Consider the following 24,711-nt stretch of genomic DNA (forward strand, 5'->3'; position numbering starts at 1 on the left):
GGAGTTTTCTCCAAAAATTACTGAAAATCTACTCTCGGGTGGCGCACCGGGCCAGTCCGGTACACCCTCGGACCGGGAATAGGAACGGGTCCTCTGATATCTTGACCACCACCGGATCACCACGTGTCACTTAATCGTTGAACTAATCATTGCACGCCAAAGAGCCGTTGGAGCCGAGGTCTGGTGCACCATCGGACCACTCACTGTATACGGTCTAGTGAATTTTATAATAAAATTTCTAAAGCCGAGCAGTTTGTACGGAGGGAGACCGGTGCACCTTTGGACTCGTCCGTGCACTAGTCCCCCCAAAGCCTTTTCTGTTGGGCTCTCCGCGAACACGGTCCGACGAGGCCCAGATAGCACAACTTAAGTCCTTTTAGCCCAATCTTCTTCAATTCGACTTGGCTTTTTTGGGAGATTTCCTATGTCTTAGACAAACATAATTAGATCATGTTTAACATGCCTAAGTCATAGGTTCGTACCTTTAGCTCATTCTTTTTTTCCTCCCAAGATCCTATTTCAACTCAAAACAAGTCCAAAAAACACTTTTCACAATAAACTCGGTTAGAGAGTGAGCCAAAGTGGTAGAAACATTATAATAGGTACATGTAACATATTTAAAGGTTCAAACCTCATAGTTTTACCCTTTTTCATAGAGTTCATTTCTTGGCCTATTTTTGCCTCATCTAGACTTGGAATCTTCAACTTGCACTCGAGTGAACATATACTCATACTATTAGCACACATGTTAGTCCAAGATGTTGCGTTGGACATTTAATAACCAAAACTCATAGAAATGGCTTAATTGCCCATATTCCTTTCAATAATTATGTATGATTCTAGAATATCATTAACGGTTGAAACTCCAAAAAAGGTTTTTGTAGGGCGGTCAATGGTAAATGATTATTTATTACTCTCAATTCTTGTGTGATGGTCAAAGAACTGAACTAAAGATGAGAATCATATGGTCTGATCCTCAGTGTTCGGTTTGAAGCACCTAGAAATTGTAATAACTAGTTTTTGGATTTGGAGCTATTTATACCCCTCCATTTGGTCAAGAAGAGTGTGCTAGGTGTGTAAAGAGTTGAGACATTTTCTCTAGCCACCAAAAGTGCTTAGAGAATTATTAGACGATTAGTGTAGGTACTTTGCAAAGCGATTAGTGTAGTTAGACATCCGTTTATGCGCTTGCTCTATGTGTAGTCCTAGTGTTTAGTGAGGTCTATATACCTCTTACCACTCGGTGTTCGCAAGCACCATTGTTATACTCTAAGGGATTTGTAGTCTTGCAATATCACAACAACTACATTTGTATTATGGCCATCACCGTGTAATGAAGAGAACAACACCTGCAATGGTTTGGTCGAAACATCGATAGTGAAAATGACAATGACCTATCCGAGAGAGACCATCTTGGTGGCCCACTTATGCATGGGGAAAACACAGATCCTATCCACAGAGTTACCCAATCGAAAGCTTGGTCCGTTCAAGGTGCTCAAACAAGGCCTAGGGGGGAAACATGAGCTTATGAAACCTTGGTAAAAAATACCAAAGTCATAAATGGGAGTTTGCATCTTTATCTCAATTAAGTTTTCAAACTTTATTTATTTCTTACCTAGGTTCTGTGTTTACTTTCATAGTTTATCTTGCTAGGCTAGTGATAGAATTGAAAGTTTGGTTGCATAACTCTTTTGTGTAGAGATAGCAACACATCTAGCAAAACTATAGTTGCACATCTAGATACATTACTTTGTTGCATATGTTTTGACTAATTAGAAATTAGAGGCCTTAGATTGACAAGAAGATTTTTAAGCTACCTAATTCACACCTCCACTTAGGTGTCTGAAAGTCGCCTAGAGGGGGGTGAATAGGCGAAACTTGAAATTTATAAACTTAAACACACACTAAGGTCAGGGTTAGTGTTAGAATTAAATTCAAGTTCGAAAGATTGTTTCTCTTGCTAGGAGTTGCTCAAAGGATGCGGATGACTTATGGGAGCAAACTCAAATCAATACTTAGCAAGGAAACGTTAGAGAGAGGAAAGAGGGCAAACAAATCAAGTGAGAATCAAAGCGAGTAGACACAGTGATTTGTTTTACCGAGGTTCGGTTCCAAAGAATCTAGTCCCCGTTGAGGAGGCCACAAAGGCTGGGTCTATTCCAACCCTTTCCCTCTCTCAAACGGCCACTTAGACCGATTGAGCCTTTTTCTTAATCTCACGGGTCACTAAGACCCCGCAAGGACCACCACACACTTGGTGTCTCTTGCTTCGCTTACAAGTCTCTTGAGAATAAAAAGGGAAAAAGGCCAATCCAAGCAACAAGAGCAACAAAATAACACAAAACACCCTCTCTAAAGTCTCTAATGGAATTGAGTTGATTTGGAGGCTTGGAGAGGATTTGATCTATTGGATGTGTCTTGGAGTGAAGTCTTTCTCTCTTACAATGAATGAGATGTTTAGAAAACTTGGATGGCTTTGAATGAGGTGGTTGGGGTATTTATAGCCCTCAACCACTTCCTAGCCGTTGGTGAAGTCTGCTAGCGATGGGTGCACCGGACAATCACTGTTCACTATCTGGTGTGCACCACGTCAGCGTGTCCATTAGGGTTTAGAGCAGTTGACCGTTGGAGTCGTTTGTCTTCTTGTTGCACCGGACAGTCCGGTGCCCTCTGACTTCTGTCGCGGCACTGTTCAGCACTGTAGCATTTTGCAGATGACTGTTGGCGTGCAGAGAGCCGTCGTTCCGCTGGCTCACCGGATAGTCCGGTGAATTATAGTGGAGCGTGCCTGCATAATTCCCGATAGTGGCATGTTCAGCTGCTGGCTGGCTTGGTGCACCGGACACTGTCTGGTGCGCCAAAAATCAGCACACTCAAAGTCTTGCTCCAATTTTTGATTGAGTCCCTAACTGAATATCTTTCTTGGTTTGTGTTGAACCTTATGCACCTGTGATAAATGATATCTAGACAAACTAGTTATTCCATATGGTTTGTGTTGTACGTCAACCACCAAAATCGATTATAGGAGGTTAACCCTATTTCCCTTTCAGTGTCATGGTCCCTACATGTGGTATCAGATTCAGTTAGTTTAATTTGAACCTTTGGCTTCATCATCGTTGAGTTGACACTATTTAGAGTAGTTGGGATAGGTACCTCTAGACCTCTGTATTTTTATGACACCTTTCCTATTCAAGTGCGAGACTGAGTTGCTACTTAGAAGCTGTTGATCTATGTGTTGAGATGAAACACTAATGAATCCTGAGAAACCAACCGTTAGTGATGAAAAACAAATTCATCTTAATGTGAGAGTTAAAAGCTGTTTGTTTGAATCTTTCACAATAGTAATTTTTAATCAAGTGTTCACCCTAAGAAAAGCAAATGATTTTTTTTTAAATTGCATGAACTCCAGAATATCACAAGCAATGTTCGTGAGCAAAAAATGGCCTAGATAAACAAAATTATTATTCTATACAAATGAATAAAATTGGCTTGTTAGAGAGATGTGTTCACAAAGCTATATGACAAAACATTGCCTAAACAAAGTGAATTAGCAATGAGCTCAATTCTATCGGAATGCCAAAGCTAGATTATGCATACATTGTGAGAAAAATCTTATCTATGCTATCACATAACAAATATGCAAGCATCATAGCTATACTTCACAACAAAGAGTACTTAAGCACAGTGCCCCCGACACTTGTCATTGATAAGTTGGTGGCATTTGAGATATAATGCAAGATGAGTAAAAAGAAGCCACTTCATCAAGTAAAGGCATAGCTCTCACATGTGATGAACATAACCAGATGAAGGGCAAGAAACAAGTTGAAACAAGCTCAAGCTCCTCAAGTGAGGATACATATAAAATTACGACGACGACGACGACGACGACGATGATGATGATGATGATGATGATGATGATGATGATGATGATGATGAACATGATCAAACCTCCACTTCCTCCTCTATTGTTGATGAAGAAACAATCAGACAAATCAAAAGGATGATGAATATGATTCACAAAATGAATCTAAAGTGTGTGCCCTTCCAAGTCAAAGACATCCAATTGACAATAAAAAGAACAAAGGAAGAAATGATGTTATGGATGGGGCAAGAAGGGCCACTTTGTGGAGGAGTGTCCAAACGATCCAACGCCTAAGGACAAGAAAAGAGGTGCAAGGCTAAGGCTCTTACAATAATCAAGATTTGGAATGATTCATTAAGTTAAGATGAAGCCAAATACAAGAAACACAACCAAAAGAATTCATCATTACGCTTCTCGCAAATGCACTATGGCACGAGGTAACACTAAAGAATCATCCTCTAGTGAGATTGAGAGTAATAGTGATAGTGACGATGAAATATCCTCTAATAAAGAACTTGTATAAGCCATTTTTGAAGAAGTTTGCAACAAGAAAAAGTATAACTAAAACTACTAAAATAAAATTTAGTTAGATCAAAAAAAATATTATAAAATTTTTCTTGAACAATATGATTTTTTTGCTAACCTTAATGTTGAACTATCTAATGAAATTAAGCAACATGAATTTAGTGCAAGCACACCCCCACGATGAGAAACTAATTAAGAAAATGATAAACTAGCAAAGTTAGCTAGCTCTCAAGAAGCTTATTAAAAATTACTTTACAAAATATAAACCCTTTTTATAATGACGAACTAACTAACAAGCTTGAGGCTATTCGTAGTACTCTCAAGGCACGTAAAATTTAAACAAATAAAATTGACAAATGACTATGCTTCTTGCAATGATTTGCTTGATTTAGACTCACCATTTTGCAAAATCATAAATTCAAAAAATTTAAGCTTGCAAGTGGTATTGAATGGGAGAGAATTTTATTTAGGATATGGTCAAAAAAGTAAGTGGATTATAGAGTTAGGGGCGCTAAAATGAAAATTCCATAATACAACATAAGGGGACATTTATATAATGGCAAGAGCAATATAAGTATTCAAAGTTTCTTCCAGATGATATTCTTTAGCATCATATGATACTCCATTGCATCCTAGCAAGTAGATATTGTGTTTTTAAATGTTATTTGTTTACTTGTTTATGTTGTCATCATGCACCAGAAAGAGGATATTGTAAGGAAAATTGACCGAATCGGCCATTAAGTTTGGAATTTAGTGTTTGATGATCATTTGGACTAATGTTGTTTGCTAGTATACAAGGTATAGTATAAATGGATGCAAGATGGACTTAGACTTGAGAGGTGTTTGGATTCCTCAACTAAAATCTAGTACATGTCTCATCAAATGTTAGGATGCTAGTTAGAAATATCAAAACTAGTTTAGTATTTATCTATATAATTAGTTTTATAGTTATATTATATTTAATACTCATAATGGATATTCAAATATTCAATGTGACACGAGAACCAAACACCCACTTAGGCAAAGTGATGGTCCGAATGAATAATACCTTAAGTACGACATTAGAATCAGTATTTAAGACACGCTAGACATTAGAGTCTAAGGTAGACAGGTAGTAAGAAGCAAAAGTCTAGACCCAACCCAAAGACAAACAAAATCGACCTGACATGTTAATTAGTTAGCACTGAATAAAGCTAACATCTTATAGGCTATGGTTATTTGGGGGGATGCGTTTCCATTTGACTTCTCCGTATAGTGCGTATCTTTTGACAAAAAATAGCCGTGCAAACGAGACCGTTGGTGATTGATGCTACAATCAGAAATCACCGTATAAATTCTCTCTCCACATACTAGTCTGGTCACCACGTAATAACCTACAGTATATTCATTTGCGACATTGTTCCTGTATATGTTTAGTTCTCTGAGAGTTTCAGTTAAATATTGCTCTGAAATATATATGATCCCTAGCAGCAAACCAGTTATACAGCAGAGATGTGCTTTTCATTCTTCTCTCTCGAAAGATATGGGTGATATGATGATTCTGTCGTCAAATGGATTGTATAGGTTAGTTATAACCCATTGCCCCAAGAAAAGAATTTGTCGGAGCGTGAGAAGCGACACAGCATGTGTTGCCAAACTGACAGTCTGTCCAGAGAAAAGCAATGACATCTCAGGGCAAAGTAAAACTAGTTAGGCTTGAATTAAGAAGGGATCGATTATTTATTGATGTTCGTACAGTTTTAGCAATACAAACATTTCAGTCTCCATCTGCAGAGATTCTCCCTAGAAGAGCTTCCGGACATGACGACTATTAATACCAGAGATAAAAACAGTAGACGCACAGTCTAAACTGTCACAGTGATTTCTTATTACTTAGAGCTAATTTGGAAGCCACAAAACCGGACATGATTGAGGCGGCTAGAATCCCCTACCGAGAGATATTATTAACCCCTTCAATTCCCTCTATTCTACTCTCTTCCAAACAAGTCCTATAAGATACTCAATAGGATAACTCTATCGGCTCCAGATTAACGATAACCATATTTCAATTTAATTATTTTAGCCAATTACTTTTGGGATTGCTCCAGAGTCCAGATTTCAGCTCCAGCGTGGAGATACAGTTTATAATTTAAATTTAAATAGATTAAAATATTTTTTAATCTAAATAATAAATAAAATGACCTATCTAAATATCTTCTAAAGATTCATAACTTTAGCTCCGCAATTTTATAGAACACCTAATAATCTTCTCCACTAACTTCACCAGTTCAAAACACCCCCTAAGCTCAAGCAGCTTTACTAGTAGGGTTACCCATCAAATCTATAGACGTATCTCCGAATTCACCAAATTGGTACAGCATATCAAGGAGTTCTATATTAATCTACTAGCAAAGTGCACATTCATTGTTACAATTTTCATTTATACTTAAATATAAAATATAAAACACAAAAATGTGTATTCTATTGGTTAGGTGAGTGTGAATGTGGTTTTATAGGCAACGACCATAATTTAAATTCACATTTATACATAATTTTTTAGTAATTTTACTATTTAAATATGAAGGGCATGACAACTGCGGAAACCTTTAATATAGTAAAGAAGTGAAGTTTAACGAAGTTGAAAAAATCCATTGTAACAATATTACACAAAAATAATGATATGTTCTTGCTCTTTTTTTCTTTCTTCTATTTTCTTTGTTCTAGTTCCTTCCGGGTCAAACTACTTGACTGTATCATGGTCAGTGACCACTGCCTCATCCTCGCCAGCCATGTCTGAAAATAGGCTCTAAATTTTATATCGTAAAATTTAAAAATCAAATTAATATTAAGATCTATTTCTATTTTAATTAAAATTAATTTTAGACTCAAATAATATTTGGTTCGTCATCTATTATCACCCTTAACCATGTATGGGCCCTTGTTGGCTGGGGTCACACTCGACCACACCCGAGCCCTCATGATCGGCCATGCCCACCACTACAGTAAACGAAGAAATTTTCGACGGCTAAAACCGTCGGACATAAGATAAAGACCGTCGGAGATAGGTTATGTCCGACGGCATTAACTTATCTCCGACGGTTTTAAGCCGTCGAGGATAACGCGTCGGAAATAGCATTATGTCCGACGGCCCCATCGGACCGTCGGAGATAAGATGTCGTAACCGTTTTACCCGCCGCCTGGGCCCACTTCTGTTATGTCCGACGGTTTTAAGCCGTCGGACATAACATACACCTTATGTCCGACGGCCTACACTAAGCCGTCGGACATAACATTTTTCAGAAATTGCACAAAATTTTGAAATTTAAAAAATCTGACATTTGCAATACAAAACAGATTTCATACACATATACACATTCACATTCACAAATATACTCACATAAGTATACACATTCACAAATATAATCACATAAGCATTTACATTCACAAATTTAACATAACGACATAGTTCCAAATGGTTGCAACAAGTGTTTACATAAACATAGTTGTCCAAAATCCAAAATGAACATTATTCGACGGATAGGCTTTCACATGAAAGGTTGCAACAAGTGTTTTACATCATTATCACTCATATCCATCGCCACCTCCTCCGGCTGGACTATGCGTGCTGAAAAGATTGTTCACCCACGAATGTGTTGTGTCGTCTTGACCAGACCCATCTCCAGGTGCGGCAACTGAAGCGGGTGGTGTCTGAAATCCCTATAACACAAGCACATGAAATAGTAACCACTCAGTTGTTCATTTAAACACATAAGACATCTATGAACATGTCACACACGCATATGTGTACATACCATAGGGAATTGTGACGGAGGCGGAGGCGGAGGCGGAGGTGGAGGCGCCAACATTGGCATTGGCAGTGCAAAGTCCGGAGGCGACATCCCATATGTCGGCATCGGGACGCCCGCTTGTTGGGCTAGTTGCTACAAATTATATACAAGTTATTGTTGAGCAAACAAGATACACATCAAGTGTTTTGCAAAATAAGCTACAAAATGTTACTTCAACTTACCGAGAGAAGAGCTTGATTTTGGGCCTGGAGGCTTGCATAATACTCGTCCCTCTTCTTCTGGTACTCGGCTTGTTGTCTCTGGTATTCAGATTGTTGCCTCTGGTACTCCAATTGTTCCCTCAAGACTGATTGATGGTACTCTGCATGTTGACGCAACACCGCAAGCTCTATCTCATGGGCTGCTGATCGTGAACGGGACGACTGTGAAGACGACGATGTGGATTGTCGTCCACGGCGTCTCAGCTCTCCGGAATCAATCGTAGAATCAAAAATACCCAACCTACAAGAGTGAACCATGCACTTAGTATAGTAACTCATGGCTCAGTTGAATCGCAAGCATATGATGACAATTTTGAAAACCAAATCAAATAATCTCACCGTCCATGGGCTTGTCCTCCTGCGCTAGCATATGCTGCCTGAGGGTCGATTGGCTGGCTCCTCCAATCATACTCCTCCCCATGGCGTTGAACCATCTCCTGCCCATACGAAGCCTGGAGGCAAACAATATCAAATATAAGTGCATAACCCCTATGCCATTGCAAACAATATCAAACACATAATAGAGTATCAAAAACTCACTAGACGGTCGGTGGCCGTCTGAGTGCATAACACATCAGGATTCTGAGGATCAGAACCCCTATGCCCTTGCATATACACCTCCACATCCGTGGGCGTACGGCCGGATTTGACTTCCTGTACATAAAAGTTATATTGACACATTTCTATGTGATTCAAAGTTACGACAAACTGTGACTTACCATTCGCTTAGCCAAGCGCACATGACCATCACCGCCGTAGTTGTGGAATGACTCAGTTCCACGGTTTCCCCTGTTCCTTTCGGAAATGGCACGAAACTCAGGGGAAGCCCACCATCTGCACAATGCCCGATAACCGTCTGATCGGGTGGCCATCCACGGCACCGACACCTACATGAAATTTTTTAAATAAAGCAAGCAAATACATGGCTTCGTGCGATATGAGAGGCAACAACCTGTTTACCTCTAGGTATTGCTCCTCCGTCAAGTAAATTGATGACCACTCGGCCTTGGTATTTGGCATCGGTCGATCATCAGCATTTGCTCTGTACCATGCCTTTATAGCCTGAATTCGTGCATAGTACATTGCATCTGCAACGACATCGTTCGCGTTATACTCAAACACGTAACGAGTGTTCATATCATATGATCCATCGTCCGGCAACTTGTACCGTTTCTGCAAAAAACATAGTGTTATCATAAAAGCAAACATATATGGAATAACTAAAATAGTATAAACAAGTCATACCCAGAATGCATCCCAAACTAGTGCATGTGTGTTGCCAAACGTTCTACAGACACCATAGCGATAATGCTCCCAAGTGGTGGCGGGGACAGACTCGCCAGTAGGCAAAGTCACAAGACCAGGCCAGTGCAGACGAACAAGATTACCAAGAACCATGTTCACCTGCCTATAGTGTCCTGTGCCTGTGAACGAGTCGTCGATCCAAGTCCTGCAAACAGAAAACAATGTAGAAATTAAAACATAACTTTCAATAACATTTAAGCAAAGATATGTCACTCACTTTCCACTAGGCTTTATCAAAACCCGAGATTCGGCTGGAAGCTCTGGAGGTGGTCCAACAAAATGCAGATTCCTCGTTCTCTTAACTCGAGAAGTTCCAGACCCAGCTGCAGAATCTCCACCAGCCCCAGAATCCCCACCAGCGTCGTCTCCAGCATCATCTCCCACATTATCTCCACCATCATCTTCAACATCATCTCTTGCATGATCCTCTACCACTGGTTCCTCAATTTCAGCATCCTATGAAACAAATAACTTACATCATACAATATTAAGTAACTCAAATAATGTAATTTAACAACTAACTTACATCTTGTGGAGGCAAATGTTCTGCCAGCGCTCTCCGTCTGCTCATGGTAGAACCTGTGCCCTGAAAAACTGAATCCTCACCCCTCGAGCTGCTCCTCGAGCTACTCCTCGACCCAAGCAAACTACGAGCTAAAAACTTCATTTTCTTTGACATCCTATTTTAACAAAAACAAGTTAGTACATAAATCGACAATAAAATAATAAAATATGCAATAAAATCATAAAATATGCAATAAAATCATGATCCATACTCGTCAATCGTAATCGTAATCAAAATCAGGATCTAGTTGCTTTCGTCGATTTAATGGACGCCAAGTAGCTTTCTTCTTTCACGTACCCCTTCTTTGTGCCACCTCATGTGTCTGGCTGTATTCTTGGAGATGAACAAACGTTTCAACCGAGGTATGAGAGGCATGTAACGAAGCTGCTTACGTGCAATCTTCGTAGTCACGGTCAAACCATCGTCGTTTTCAACCTCAATGAATCTACGCTCACCACATACAGTACACTTCTTCTCACCTGCGGTCTCCTTCCAGAAAAGCATACAATTATTTTCACAGACATCGATTTTTTCGTAGTCCATACCGAGGCCAGATAACAGCTTTTTAGACTGATACATGTCCTTTGGCATCTTGTGATTTTCTGGAAGTACATCACTGATCAAGTTCAAAAGTTCCTTGTAACAGTTGTTTGAGAATGCAAACTTAGACTTAATAGCCATAAGTCGAGTCACAAATACAAGGACGGTCACTTTTGTGTGCTCATGCAACGGCTCTTCGGCAGCTTTAAGGAGCTCGAAGAACTTCTGAACCTCAGGTGTAGCTGGATCCTCAAACTCGGTGGGTTGACCGGGGTTCTCCGAATCGACGGTTAGAAACTCATGGCGTACATCGTCAAGCATCTCTTCCATCCTATCGTAGTCCTCCTCTTCATGTGACTGAACTTCCGATACAATACGAGGAGGTGGGTCCTCACCGTGGTGCACCCACACCTCATAGCCTGGCATATAACCGTTCTTGCAAATATGTATCGACATAGTCCTCCTGTCAAGGAAATTAATGTTCCGACACTTGCTACAAGGGCACCTAACATCGGTTCCAGTCTCTGACCGAGCAAAAGCACGGTCGAGAAACGCGTCAGTCTTGGCAACCCACTCACTTGATAGAGCACCTCTTTTCTTCCAACCTTCATACATCCATCGACGATCCTCCTCCATACTAGATACGAGATGTTAACTTGATTAGTTAAGTTTATCACGCCTCTAATCTAATAAACCATACTAATACAAGGAAAATAATTTAACGGGACCCTAAATCATATAAAATAACCTTATTTCCGAGGGCATAATAATTACCCTCGGAAATTAATAATTTAAATTATATAGACACCTCTACATAACATTATCACGGGTGACAAATCATATAAAATGACTTTATTTCCGAGGGTATAATAATTACCCTCGGAAATTAAAAATTAAAATTATCTAAGCACCACTAATTAAATTTAGGCCCTCGGATATAATAAGATAAACATTATTTAACATACTAACTATTAAATAACAACATTGGAAACTACAAAACAATATTAATATATACAAAATATTAATAATACATTAAATACATTAATATTAAATACCTTACACCGGCGGCCGACGGCGGGCGGGCGGGGCGGGCGTCGACGGCGGGCTGGGCGGGCGTCGACGGCGGGCGGGCGGGCGGGGCGGCGGGCGTCGACGGTGGGCGGGCGTCGACGGCGGCGGCGGCGAGCGGCGAGCGTCGACGGCGGCGGCGGCGAGCGGGCAGAGACAGAGAGAAGAGAGAAGCGAGCGCGCGCGCGTGAAAATGAACCGCGCACCGGGCCAGGACCGTGTTAAAAAAGTTTATCTCCGACGGCTAGTTACGAGGCTGTCGGATATAACCTTATGTCCGACGGCCTCGTAACTAGCCGTCGGAGATAAGTCTATATTTCCAAGAGCCCATGTTGGCCGTCGGACATAAGATAATATCCGACGGCCTCGTAGGAAGCCGTCGGAGATAGAGTGACCGTCGGATATTCATCAGTTTACTGCAGTGCACAAGCTATCCTCGCGTGCTTGTAGTGCCCTCCCCAGTCGATCGTACCCTAGCCCTAGTCGACCAAGGGCATGCCACGTAGCCACCTTCTCATGGTTAGGAATTGCAACAGGTACACATAAGTTTGATAGAATCATTTTATATATGTATTCATAAAAAAAGTCTATTGTCGGGTTATCCATATCTACTCATAGATATAGAATCTTACTCATACTCATATATCCACAACGGTAATTTTACCTGTCGGGTTACACGTATCGTTAAAAAAAGTCTAAAATTAAAATATGCCAATCACTCAAAATATTAAAAAAACACAAGAGTCCAACTTAAGATATTACAAACCATATGATATTACATAACTTTTAGTTAAACAAACAGTGGTTGGAGAAGGATTTTATTTTAGCTAAGATGGACTTTAATTAAATGGTAATAGTGATATGATGCGGCTATATTTTTACCCATGGGCAAGGGCGAACCTAGCGAGTGGTCCATATGGGTTGTGGCACACCCTAAATCACATAAAAGTAGTTAGTATAGTTGTGTAAGTGCTATGTTTTGAACTTGGTAGTCAAGGTCTGAGTCTTACTGATCCCTATTTTTTGTTTCTTTTTTTGACATTTTTTCCGGCACACCCTAAGCATAGCAACCGGGTCCGCCACTGTCCATGGGTACATGGAATGAGTAGTATCCACCTATATCCGTATCCATCTGCCCGATAGGAACATGTTCATGTCTATTAATATATCTGTGGATAAAAAATCTATTTTATATCCATCCTTATATCAGGTAAAACTCGTCACATATTTAGGTTTGAGGTACTCATTACGATTTCTGTCTGTGGTCAAGCCCAAGCCCTAATGGCCTGCCACGCCCGCCTCCATGGCCACGTCTTCTATGGCCTGCTCCCACCGCCCCTACACTCTCAGGGCTGATTTGGTGACCAGTGATTTCGAGGGGATTGAAGTAGATTGAGGGAGAAATTAGTTCATTTCTTCCTTAATCCTTTCTGATCCTCTTGATCTACTTGTCACCAAATCAACCCTCATCGTGGCCATAAGGACCAGGGTTACGCCACCCCTTGGTCGCTAGAGAAAGAAGGAAGGAGGAGAAAATAATATGAGGAGAAGATAATATGAGAAAGGAGGAGGAAAAAGAGGACGAAGAGCTTACACGTGGGGACCATGTGGAAGTGAGATAGAGATAAAGCTGAAGTATCCTGAACACCTTGACGAATCGTTGATTTATCGGTGAGCTGTTCCACGATGGATCATCTAGGTGAATTCTAGATCTATTTTTTAAGTTTGTGGAATTGTCCTGCACTCATAAATTGAAAATAAAAAGGAAATATTTTTTTGAAACAAACTAGTAGTAGCAGGGTTATTAATTGTTAGGCTACCTCCTGCAGTATCCTCTATGTCCCTCTTTTATATTTTTCTTTACATGCTCTTCTAAAAGATTATCTTCTTTATATCTCATTTCTCTCCAACAACATCTTATCTTATATATGTTTTTTTGACGAAGGGGCGAAGCCCACTATTTCATTAGGAAATACGAAAGTTTAGAACAACGACATCCATCGTGATCAAACGATCCGACAGATAGCAACTAGGTCAGATCCCTATCTAGACACCTTACACTATCAACCTAGATAAGTAGAGGGCCTAGGATAGAAGATAAAGTTCGACCTGCGACTAGTAGCATAAGACTTTCTTATTTACAACCAGATCACGACAGACAGGCGCAAAACAAAAGGCCCTGATTCAAGACATCAACCAAAAGAAAGGCTATCTCCAACTCCAGAATCCATATTCCAGCATTGATCACCCAGAAATTCGCCTGTCTCTCGGGCACCACCCAAACGCCCGGCCAAACGCTTCACTTGCTATCTTTCGGATTAGCTTGCTTCCTTGGACCACCATTTTTTGCTCCCTCTTTCTCTGTTGAATAGCCCAGGAATCCAGCCAGAAGCAGCTAAGAAAAATGATGTTAGAAGGATCAAGTATAGTTTTATTACCAAAGCACCAATCATTTCTAGTGCGCCAAATTGCCCAAAACATAGCTCCACAGCCAAACAAAATCAGATTAGCAATCTTGTCTTTTGGTTTACTTAACCAGTTATCACAAAGGTTGCTAATACTTTTCGGAATCACCACCAAATTCAAAGCCACTTGAATTACTCTCCACATATATCTCGCAATGGGACAATGAAAGAATAAATTATCAATGGATTCATCAACACCACAAAAACAACACTCAAGAGAACCATTCCAGTTCCTTTTCTTCAAATTATCTTTAGTAAGAATTTTATTTCTCACCACCAACCACATGAAAATCTTGATTTTCTGTGGCAACTTGGATTTCCACAAAAACTTGTAGGGAATAGAAACTTGATCCATTACTTTCTTTTTGTATAAAGAGTTCACAGAGAAACCTTTTCTTCCTAGACCCCACACAATTCTGTCATCATGATCAGACAAGGAAACATGATTACAGCAAATCATCAACTCATCCAATAATACCCTCAGATTACCAATAATCCTTCTTCTAAACGAGAGAGTCTCAAAATTGGAAACCAAGACAGTATTAACAGAAATGTCTTTGTCATAAGCTAAGTCAAATAAGACAGGGAACCGATCAGACAGGGGCAGATTTCCTATCCAGATACTCTTCCAAAAGCTAGTATTCAAGCCATTTCCCACCAAGGATTTACAGTATTTGTAAAAAAATATCACGCAGACTCAGATTTTTTTCCCAGAAGTGAGAATCTCCTTGTTTTTGCTTGACCGAAATAAGGGGTTTTCCCTTAATATACTTACTGGCAATAATTTGTTGCCATAAACCATTTGAATTTTCAATATTCCAAAGCCATTTAGTTAGTAAGGAATCATTCATAAAATCAAGGTTCAAAACTCCCAAACCTCCCTGACTTTTGGGAGAACACACAAATATCCAATCAACCAAATGAAATTTTTTGGACTGATGCCCCCCTTGCCATAAAAGACGCCTCCTAAGAATATCCACTTTTCTGACAACCGATTTAGGAACAGGGTAAATCGAAAGCATATACAACGGAATATTGGATAAGCAGCTATTTAAAAGAGTTAGCCTACCACCCAGACTCAAAAATCTACCCTGCCACCCAGCAAGCCTTTTCCAATTTTTCAATCATGGGAACCCAGAGGCTTTTATTTATCTTCTTATTATCAATTGGCACACCAAGATATTTCATAGGGAGACAACCAATAGGACAGGTGAAGATATCAGCATACAGATAATCAATTTCCTTAGCTTTTCCAAAGCAAAAGATTTCACTTTTGTGGAAGTTTATTTTCAACCCTGACATGCTTTCAAACAAACACAAAATGAATTTAAGATTTTGGGCACCTTCTAAACAATCTTGGATGAGGAAGATAGTATCATCAGCATATTGGAGGCAACTGCATCCGTTTTGGATGATATGGGGAATAAGACCCTCAATCAGGTCCTCATCTTGTGCTTTATGAATCATACATGCCAAGCCATCAGCTACCAAATTAAACAAAAGGGGAGAGAAAAGATCCCCTTGTCTAACCCCTTTGTGAGTAGTGAAGTAAGGCCCCAACATATCATTACTTTTTATGGCTACTTTGCCACCTCGCACAGTTCTCATCACCCAATCACACCAAGTACTCCCAAAACCTTTTTCCATCATGACATAAAGGAAATGCCAATTCACTTTGTCATAAGCTTTTTCAAAATCAATTTTAAGGAACACACCACTTTGATTTTTCATCTTAACCACATGAAGAATTTCATTAAGAGAGACGACCTCGTCCATTATGTATCTGTTTTTAATGAAACCATACTGTGAGTCACTAATCACAGTTGTGATGCAACTAGCCAGCCTGTTGTTTAGAACTTTGGTGATAATTTTATAACAAACATTCAAAAGACAGATAGGTCTGAAGTTTTTAATGTCAACTGCATTATCCACTTTAGGTAAAAGAATAACCATCCCATAATTCAATCTTTCAATATCAAGATTTCCATCATAAAAGTCCTTGAATAAGTTCCAAACATCCATTTGAATCAGCTCCCAAAAATTTTGAAAAAATTCCGCAGGAAAACCATCCGGACCAGGAGCACTATTATGCTTCATCTCAAACACCACTTTTTTAATTTCATTAATGGTAAAAGGAGCCGTTAGAAGTGATCTGTCAGTGTCAGACAACTGATTCATATTGAGATTAGAAACATTAATACTAGAATGAATAGAAGGGCCAAAAAGATCTTTATAATAAGAAGACGCAATCTTATTGATACTTTTAGAATCATTCACAGAGGCACCGTCATGAATCAAAAAAGGAATTTTAACATGTTGTTTCCGATCTTTCGCAATAAGGTGAAAGAATTTAGTATTCTCATCACCCTCATTAATGAATCTCTCTCTCACAGTTTGCTTTTTTTGCACCCTTCTTCCATAATTTTTTTCAAATTCCAATCCAAATCGAGTTTTTCAATTCTTTCAGCATCTGAAATGCCCATAACTTCACATTTTTTAATCTAAAATGTCAATTTTACTCATCAAATCTCTATTCAGTTTCAAATATCTACCTTCAACATTTATATTCCAACCTTTCAACATTTTCTTGAGACGCTTTGTTTTTTCTTTCCAAATTTCAATACTCTTTTTACCTCTGACAGGCAACTCCCAATTTTTCTCAACCAGATTTCTAAAATCAGGTCTAAACATCCAACACAACTCATATCTAAAATCTCTCACTGAAGGGGGAGCAAAATCAGTTTTGAGACATAAAGGCACATGATCAGAAAAAGATCTACTAAGACCAGAAACATTCACATTATTATAATGTAAATCGCACTCCGGGCTAACAAGAAATCTATCCAACTTTTCATATGTAGGGGGATTTCTATTATTAGACCAGGTATAAAGCCTACCACTAAGCTCCAATTCAATCAGATCATGCACATCAATAATAGAATTAAATAAAGAACTCCACCTATTGGTGCCACCAGGTTTGTTTTATCTGATTTCTTTCTAAGAATGTTAAAGTCACCACCAATCAACATGGGATGAGAGCATTTGGAGCATAAAGCGGACAACTCACTCAGAAATTTCTGTTTTTGGTCATTTTGAGCAGCCCCATAAACGTTAATGAAATTCCAAATAAATTCTGATTCCTTTTGAATCACCAGAATACGAATCATAAATTCTCCCAATTCTTTTTCTCTCACATCAAAGATGTCAGCATCAAACCCTACGAGTAAGCCACCAGACCTCCCATTAGGGGGGGACCAAACCCAAGCAAAATTCCTATTGCCACCAATGAAGTTCAACCAAGAGTCATCAAAGTTTTTCTTGTTGGTTTCTTGCAAACCAATAAAATCAATTCTCTCTTTCCTGATAATATCTCTTAGGAAATCACTTTTCACATCTTTACCCAGGCCCTGACAGTTCCAAATTAAGCCTATCATTCTGAACAACTTTGGGTAAGCCCCTCATTCAGACCTCTCCACTTAATAGGGATATTCCTATTTTTGGGAGGTTTATTGTCCTTTTTTTCTTCCTCACAGATTTTTTCCTGTGGCGAATTTTACGGCCTTTTCTGAGAACCATCACATTTTCAAGATCAGTCAAAGCATTATCCTCTCCTTCATTATGGATACTATTATCCATCTCAGATTCAATAATGGCTGCCTTGGAATTATCAACATTACATTTAACAGATTGCACTACCAGATTTTTTCTAGAAAGCTCTAAAGATTTAATCAGGTTTAAATTTTCCACAGCATCATTAACAGAAGAACCTAATTCAACCCCTATTTTGTGCGCAACATCCATAAGAACAGCATTATCAGTATTAAGAACAGAAAATGGATTGTACGACGTACCTTTGTTAATGAACGCGTCTTTAGCCATTGCTCTTGCTGTAGCCTTATCTGCAATCTTCATTTCATCGTTAGACTCCAACCTGCTGCTCCTCCGAACGCCTTCTGCAAGCTCCCCTTCCATGGATCCTCCTTTCTTAGCTCCAGCTTCCTTACCAGCATCTTCGGTATGAGAAGCATTTATATTCATTTTTCCTTTCTCTTGAGGAGGGGAAGGAATAAGTTCTTCATCCTTGATGAATTCCTCCAGATCTTGGGAATCCAACAGATCAGCCTCACTTTCATTGTAATCATCATCCTCATCACTGACTGTCAAGATATCCTTTGACACATTCAGAATTTTTCCCAGACTTCATACCATCTGAATGTTCAGACTGAAAATCAGCTTCATTACCATGAGTTGAGGGATCCTCTAAGGGAGATTTTCCCTTATCATCCATGCTAGATTTTTCACCACCACTTTTGGCTTTTTTAACAAATTTCTCAAAAGAGGGGTCACCAAAACCCTGTCTATCAACAGAAGCCCTCTTGCCCAGATTTATGGAGTCATCATTCCACCCTTCATCAGTAATATTGTCAATTTTAAAGTAGATGTCATACAGAAAAGGTTTGACACCAACTTTAATGATTGGGGGAATCATGGCAACACTTTTGACATGAACTTTGAATCTCACAATATCTTTAGAATCTAAAGACAAAATGTCCACTTCTTCAACAGCCCTAATTGTAGATCCCAACTCAAAGATAGCCTGGTAATTCTGAAGTTCTTCAGGCACATTTTCAGCAACAATCCAAACAGAGTGGAGTTTGGATTTTGGCTTAGCCTGTGAACTCCAAGACGAAACAGAGATTTTTGCACCAGACAATTTCATTTTCAATTCAGGGAAATTGATCATTTCATCCAGCCTCTCTTGAGAAGGGAATTGCATTAGGAAACCAGAGTGACACTTGGTGGCTTTCCAAGTACGACCCCAGGGGAAATGGAAACCAAAATCCTTCTCAATATCCTCAGCCGAGATCAAGCCCTCAACAACTTTAACCAAACCAATAAAACCGCGTTTAGTTTTTTTCGACAGAGGTTTGGAAAAGTGGGAAGAGTAAAACCCTAACCCATCCGCCGCCATCCCAACAATAGGCATGCAGGGCTTGTTTTGTTTGGGGAGAACGCACTGCACGGTATTGTGAGTTTCTTTGCGACAGATCTCGCACTATAAAGATTTGAAACATTCCCTAGCATGATGCCCATCCGTACCACATTTTTGGCAGAAAACACGACGCACCATTTCATTCTCTTTTTTCAGAATGGGAGGAGGGGGGTTTTGAGAATACCTGACTGACCGCCATCATCGGAAGAAGAGGTAAGAATGTCATCCTTGTGCTCGGGTTTTCCAGTACCCGGCTTCAAGCGCCAGCTAAGACTCCGGTTCTTTCCCCAAGATTGCGACCCCTGAGGGGCAGCTTTAGGACCCCATTGGTCCTAGTTAGGGTTACGATTCTTCGGATCCATCTGATGCGGAGCAGCAGAGCGACCCGGGAGGGGCCACTCCTCGACAACCTCGGGCGGTCGAAAAGGAGAAGAAAACCAACCACCGCTGAAGCTAGAACGCGACGAGAACGGGAGAGACCAAAGACAAGAGAGACGCGACGCGAAATGGGGAAATGAATGCGAACCAACGAAATTGGGCGAAAACCCTAGACTCTTACCAGAAGACGACCCTCCACCACGCGCCGACTCGTCGCGCGTGACACCCTGGGCCACGACCGAAGGCGACCTCCCAAAGGACCGTACTGTGCGGGGGAGCGCGAGGGAGGCGGCCCATGGACCATGGACACAGCGGCGCGGGCCGAGGATGAACAGGAGGAAGACGCCTCTGGAGACCACCCACGCCCTTTCTTTTTTTCCTCCTAGGCATTTTCCTTATCTTATATATGTAGTTTTCGTACATACATATTTTATATCATACCCTCAAATGTCTTAATTATATATATATATATATATATATATATATATATATATATATATATATATATATATATATATATATATATATATATATATATTAGTTTTGCTTAATTTATTGTCCAAAGTATAAAAATAGGTAGAGGATAGAAAAAATCTATATATATAATGAAGAAGTGCGTTCTATATTTATAGAAGGCTTTAAAATATTGTTGAATGCTATATTGGAGAAAATATTTTTTATATTTGAAGTAGAGGAGCCTACAGAGTCTGGCGTTACAGACCGACCTATAATCCTCGCGTGCAATAGCAGCCGAAAAGCCATTAAGAAAGAACAGAAAAAGAAAATAGAAAACTATTTTCTCGGGACCTCAAGAAGACAAGAACAGAACAAATGCGTTGCGACAATCCGGTGTTCTGCCCATGGTTTCATGGCATGTGGGAAATATTTCCGGTGAGCGGTTTCAGTTCTCCCTTGGACTAGATCTAACGTGTGCACATCAACAATTAACAAATTGCAGAGAACATTTTGTTCTTATTCCCCAGAGCATTCGTCAGGAACAGTGTCGAGTAGTTGTCTTTCATAGAGTATTGACAGACTAATGTTTAGTGATTGAGGCAACTTGTCAGCAATTTTCTTGGGAGCACTCCAATGGCTGTTGTGTGCCGTCTTTCTACTCTCTCCGAGAAACAACAGAAACAAGTACACGTTGTTGTGGTATTTTATGTGCAGAAAACCGAGATGTTCGGTCTCAAACTTATTTTTTCTGTCCATGTGCATGACACTTTCTTCAAAAAGTGCAGTTCATGTGCAGCCTGATGCAAAGCAGTAGTACAGTATACCCTAGGATACAAAAAAATTTCCCTGAAAATCTGAAAAAAAGTCACAAAAAGCTTTTTTTTTTTCTCATCTGCACTAGACAGACGAGGAAAGAAGAGATGGCTGAGCAAGATTCGGTCATTCAGAGCAACTTTATGCATGCACCTATGGCTTTCCATTTTTACGCCGATTCCTACCGGACTCGACTTCGGCAAAGGCCGGTTTTCTTCCTCGATGTATAGCCATCCCTGAATATAAAAGATGGTAGTTGTATCACATGAAAGTAGGAATTGTTTTGTGTTGGCCTCAGAATATAAGAATCACATCATATGACAGTCTAGGAGCAATAACTCAGCAAAAACCCAAAGAAGTAGCATCTGTTTCATCAGTTTAATGAATTAGCTCCCAAACTGTCACCAGTTTCATCTAATTTTCATCATCAGCCATAAAAACTCAGTTACAGATTCACAGCCACAGAGTCAAAGTAACATATTACAAGTAACAGATGTTGACTAACATATTCAGAGTAACAGATTGCACCAAAAATTACAGATTCGAAGTTCTCTGTTTAAATGGTCAGATTCAAGACCAGGGATTACAGATTTAGTTCGTCAGCATTACAAATGGACAAGTCATCATCCAACCCAACATACTCATTGTTTGGTATGCACCAAAAATAGTTACATGACATAGGACCAAAGATCAGTGCACAAATAATTGAATCAGAATGATTAGATTAGCATCTAGATTAGATGCCAGTTAGGTCCCAAACCGAATGATCAATGTCGGTGTTTCGAACCTCGCTTCGTCAAATAAATTTATTGTACGTGTTTCGGGCTCCGGACGGTGTGCGTGGTGGACGCAAGATTTATACTGGTCCGGGCAGAACGTCCCTACTTCTAGTCATCGATGACTTGCGCTACCGGCCGGCACCATGAATGATCAAAACTCGTAGTAGAGGTTACAAGCGGGCAAAAGAGGGAGGAGAGGCTCTCAAGTCTCTTATTGTGGTGGAGGTGGAGCTAAGGGTTACAGAGTGGAGTCCTAACTAAGTCTTAGCTTGGCGGCGGGGGCTCCGGCCTCTGGATTCTCGTCGATGCGTCCTCCTCTTGTTCGTTGGTCCTTCTAGGCGTCTTCTCGATTGGGTCCGTCCTTGCATTTATGTGCTTGTCCATGTGTCGGGGGATCCGGGTGTCCGGGGCGTTAGAGTCTGAGAGCCTAAGAGTCCCTTCTTTCTTGGGTCGGCCTTCTCCTTTATAGGCCAAGGAGGGGGTCGGCCATCGGTGGCTTCCTTAATAAGGAGCCACCGGACGACGGTTAAATTGAGTGTTCTACCACGGGGTAAAGCCATGCGTGCTCATGGGCCCTATGGTCGCCTGGCTACCTCGTATTCTTTATAGCAAATGGCACGGACAGTGTGGAGCCTGAGCTCCATCATTAGGGTTATGCCGACCCCTGGCCTTCGTAGCCTGGGGCTCGCCGTGTTGTGCCCTGCCAGTGGTCTGCGCACTCAGGCCTAGTCCCGGTAGGTCATGTGCGTCGCAAGTCGGGGTACGCGGGCCATAAACGTGCCACGATCCAAGGGGTTCGTAGGTCATGAGTGCTCTGTAGTCCGAGGGGCTCGTAGGCTATGAGTGGGAGGCGGATCGGCGCCTCCGCTGTGGCTCGACGCTAGGCGTAGTTAATGCGACCGATCACTTATGATGGGTTGGTCTTGGGCTAGGTGAGGGAACCACTCGAGTGGTTTCCCTTTGGTGCGCTCGGCCCCCCTATCAGACTCCACCACGCCCAACCTCAGACTCGGTGTCGCGGGGCTTGTTCGAGGGTGGGTGCCTCCAAGGTAGACGTTACCTGTCTCCTCTAGCTGACCGATGGGCCTCAGTTGCTAGAGACTTTTCCCTAGCGCACTTACTGATCGATGGGCCCTAGGCACCGGGTCACCGGGGATCTTATCCCGACAACTAGAGTCTACCATCAGAATTACCAGAGTCTAGCACTCATATAAGGTTGCCATGCATTAAGGGGTTAGGAAACAAAAGCTTATCAAGGTGTACTCAATCGTAGTACTCCTTTGTCAGGTAGGAGATTCTCAACCAGAGGTCCTTGTCATCAGAGGCGGAGCGCACCTAAAAAGTAAGGTATGGCAATGGACAAGAGGAGAACCGGAGAGGAGAGGGAGGGTGCCACTGTCCAGCTTAGGTTGAGGCGTGCTTGGTGCAATGACAAAGATGAGGTCTAAGTAGTCAAGAAGAGCGGCACGTCGGCTCAAGCCATGACTCCCTGAGGTCATCGAGGAGGTGCTTAAGTGGTGTGGCATCAGGTTGTTCTCGCGTGTTGAGCAGTGAAGCGAGGAGATGTGATTAGGAAGTGAGGTTTGAGAGGAAATCGTGCTCGTAGAGCTGCATGAGCAACTAGAGTGCCACAGCGACCGACAGGGGCGAGATCACAATGGAGGCATGCGCTCTGGTGCTCGACGCCGGAGAGGGGGGAGGGCAGAGGGCATGGGCAGCCAAGCAGACCACACAGCACATGCGTAGCGGAGCACTGGAGCGAGTAGTGGTTGCCGACTGGGAAGAACAAATAAGGGAGTAGTCCCGAGCGAATGAGCAAGGAGGCAATCTAGTTCTGGGCCACGGCGAGGTATGGCCTACGCCATACTAGGCCATACCGAGCGCTCCGCCACTACTTGTCATCATCAGTCATCTGAACAAACATAAGGGCAGATGCCTTGTTTGTTGTTAGGTAGTTCAGTGCAAATACCAATGCCTCTCTACTAAAACCAGTGCAGTTCATGACTGCAGGGTAGAGGCCAGGTGCAGCTTCATTGTGGTTGCTCTTAGAAACTACCCCAACAAAGGCCCACATTGCATGAGTTAAATTGGATCAAAGGGCAGTAGCATCATCCCTCTTTCTCTTCCCTAGATTAGAGGACTCATGCTTGAACTTATTGTCATTCCTTTCATCATGCTTAGACTTGTGGTCAAACCCATCACCAGGCTTGAACTTGTGGTCAGTCGTATCACCGGCCTCTACATCAACATCTATTGTCTCAACCTCAGGTGGGATTCCTAGAGTTTCATTAGTTGCAACTCCGCTACCAAATATGGTTTGCATTGTAAGGTAGTGTTGTATGGGGACATTGAGGAACTCGGAGTCCTTTGGGTGAGCCTACAGATGTCAGAATATATACAACATCATAGACTAGATCCATGTGAACAAAGCAAGAATAAACAACATCACGGTAGCATACCACATAATCGAAGGACACTGATTACTCAAGTCCGAATAGGCAACTAGATCTTTGTGGTTCAAAGTGAAATAAGAACTAAAACCATGCATTTCACACTACCAACCAATAAAGGCAAATGGGATCCAACATAAATCATGCATTTCACAGCAATGGCCACGAACCACCGAGAGGAGATGGGAGGAGGAAAGGGGAACCGTGGGACAACGTGTATGTTACTCTAAATCTGGTATATCGACTTACCATCAACCATCGGGGACGAAGCGGAGGGTAGAGGCGGCGAAGGAAGATGACAGAGAGAGTGGAAGAAGAGAGGGCGATGCGGCGGGAGGAAGAAAGGAGGTAACCCTAACACGACGCAAGTAGCACAACAGTAGCCACCCAAGCAGCGTCGAGCGCATAGCATGGGCCAGGTCTCCAAAAAAGCAAAAATGAATCTCGTTTCCACGGAGCTAGGG

At 41.2% G+C, this 24,711-nt stretch overlaps 2 long non-coding RNA genes across 2 annotated transcripts; both read right to left on the reverse strand.

The window, feature by feature from the left end:
* Window positions 1–7,744: 7,744 nt before the first annotated feature.
* On the reverse strand, window positions 7,745–8,420 carry LOC111590581 (uncharacterized). Its single transcript, XR_002749716.2, has 2 exons — window positions 8,179–8,420; window positions 7,745–8,083 (listed from the first exon to the last, which is right to left on the reverse strand). It is a non-coding gene; the product is annotated as an uncharacterized lncRNA (long non-coding RNA).
* Window positions 8,421–13,844: 5,424 nt separating this feature from the next.
* Window positions 13,845–20,189, reverse strand: LOC109942806 (uncharacterized). The gene is made up of 2 exons (XR_002265514.3): window positions 19,931–20,189; window positions 13,845–14,308 (listed from the first exon to the last, which is right to left on the reverse strand). It is a non-coding gene; the product is annotated as an uncharacterized lncRNA (long non-coding RNA).
* Between the last annotated feature and the right edge of the window lie 4,522 nt (window positions 20,190–24,711).

The sequence above is a fragment of the Zea mays genome, chromosome 1 (genome assembly GCF_902167145.1).
Source record: "Zea mays cultivar B73 chromosome 1, Zm-B73-REFERENCE-NAM-5.0, whole genome shotgun sequence".
Lineage (NCBI taxonomy): Eukaryota > Viridiplantae > Streptophyta > Magnoliopsida > Poales > Poaceae > Zea > Zea mays.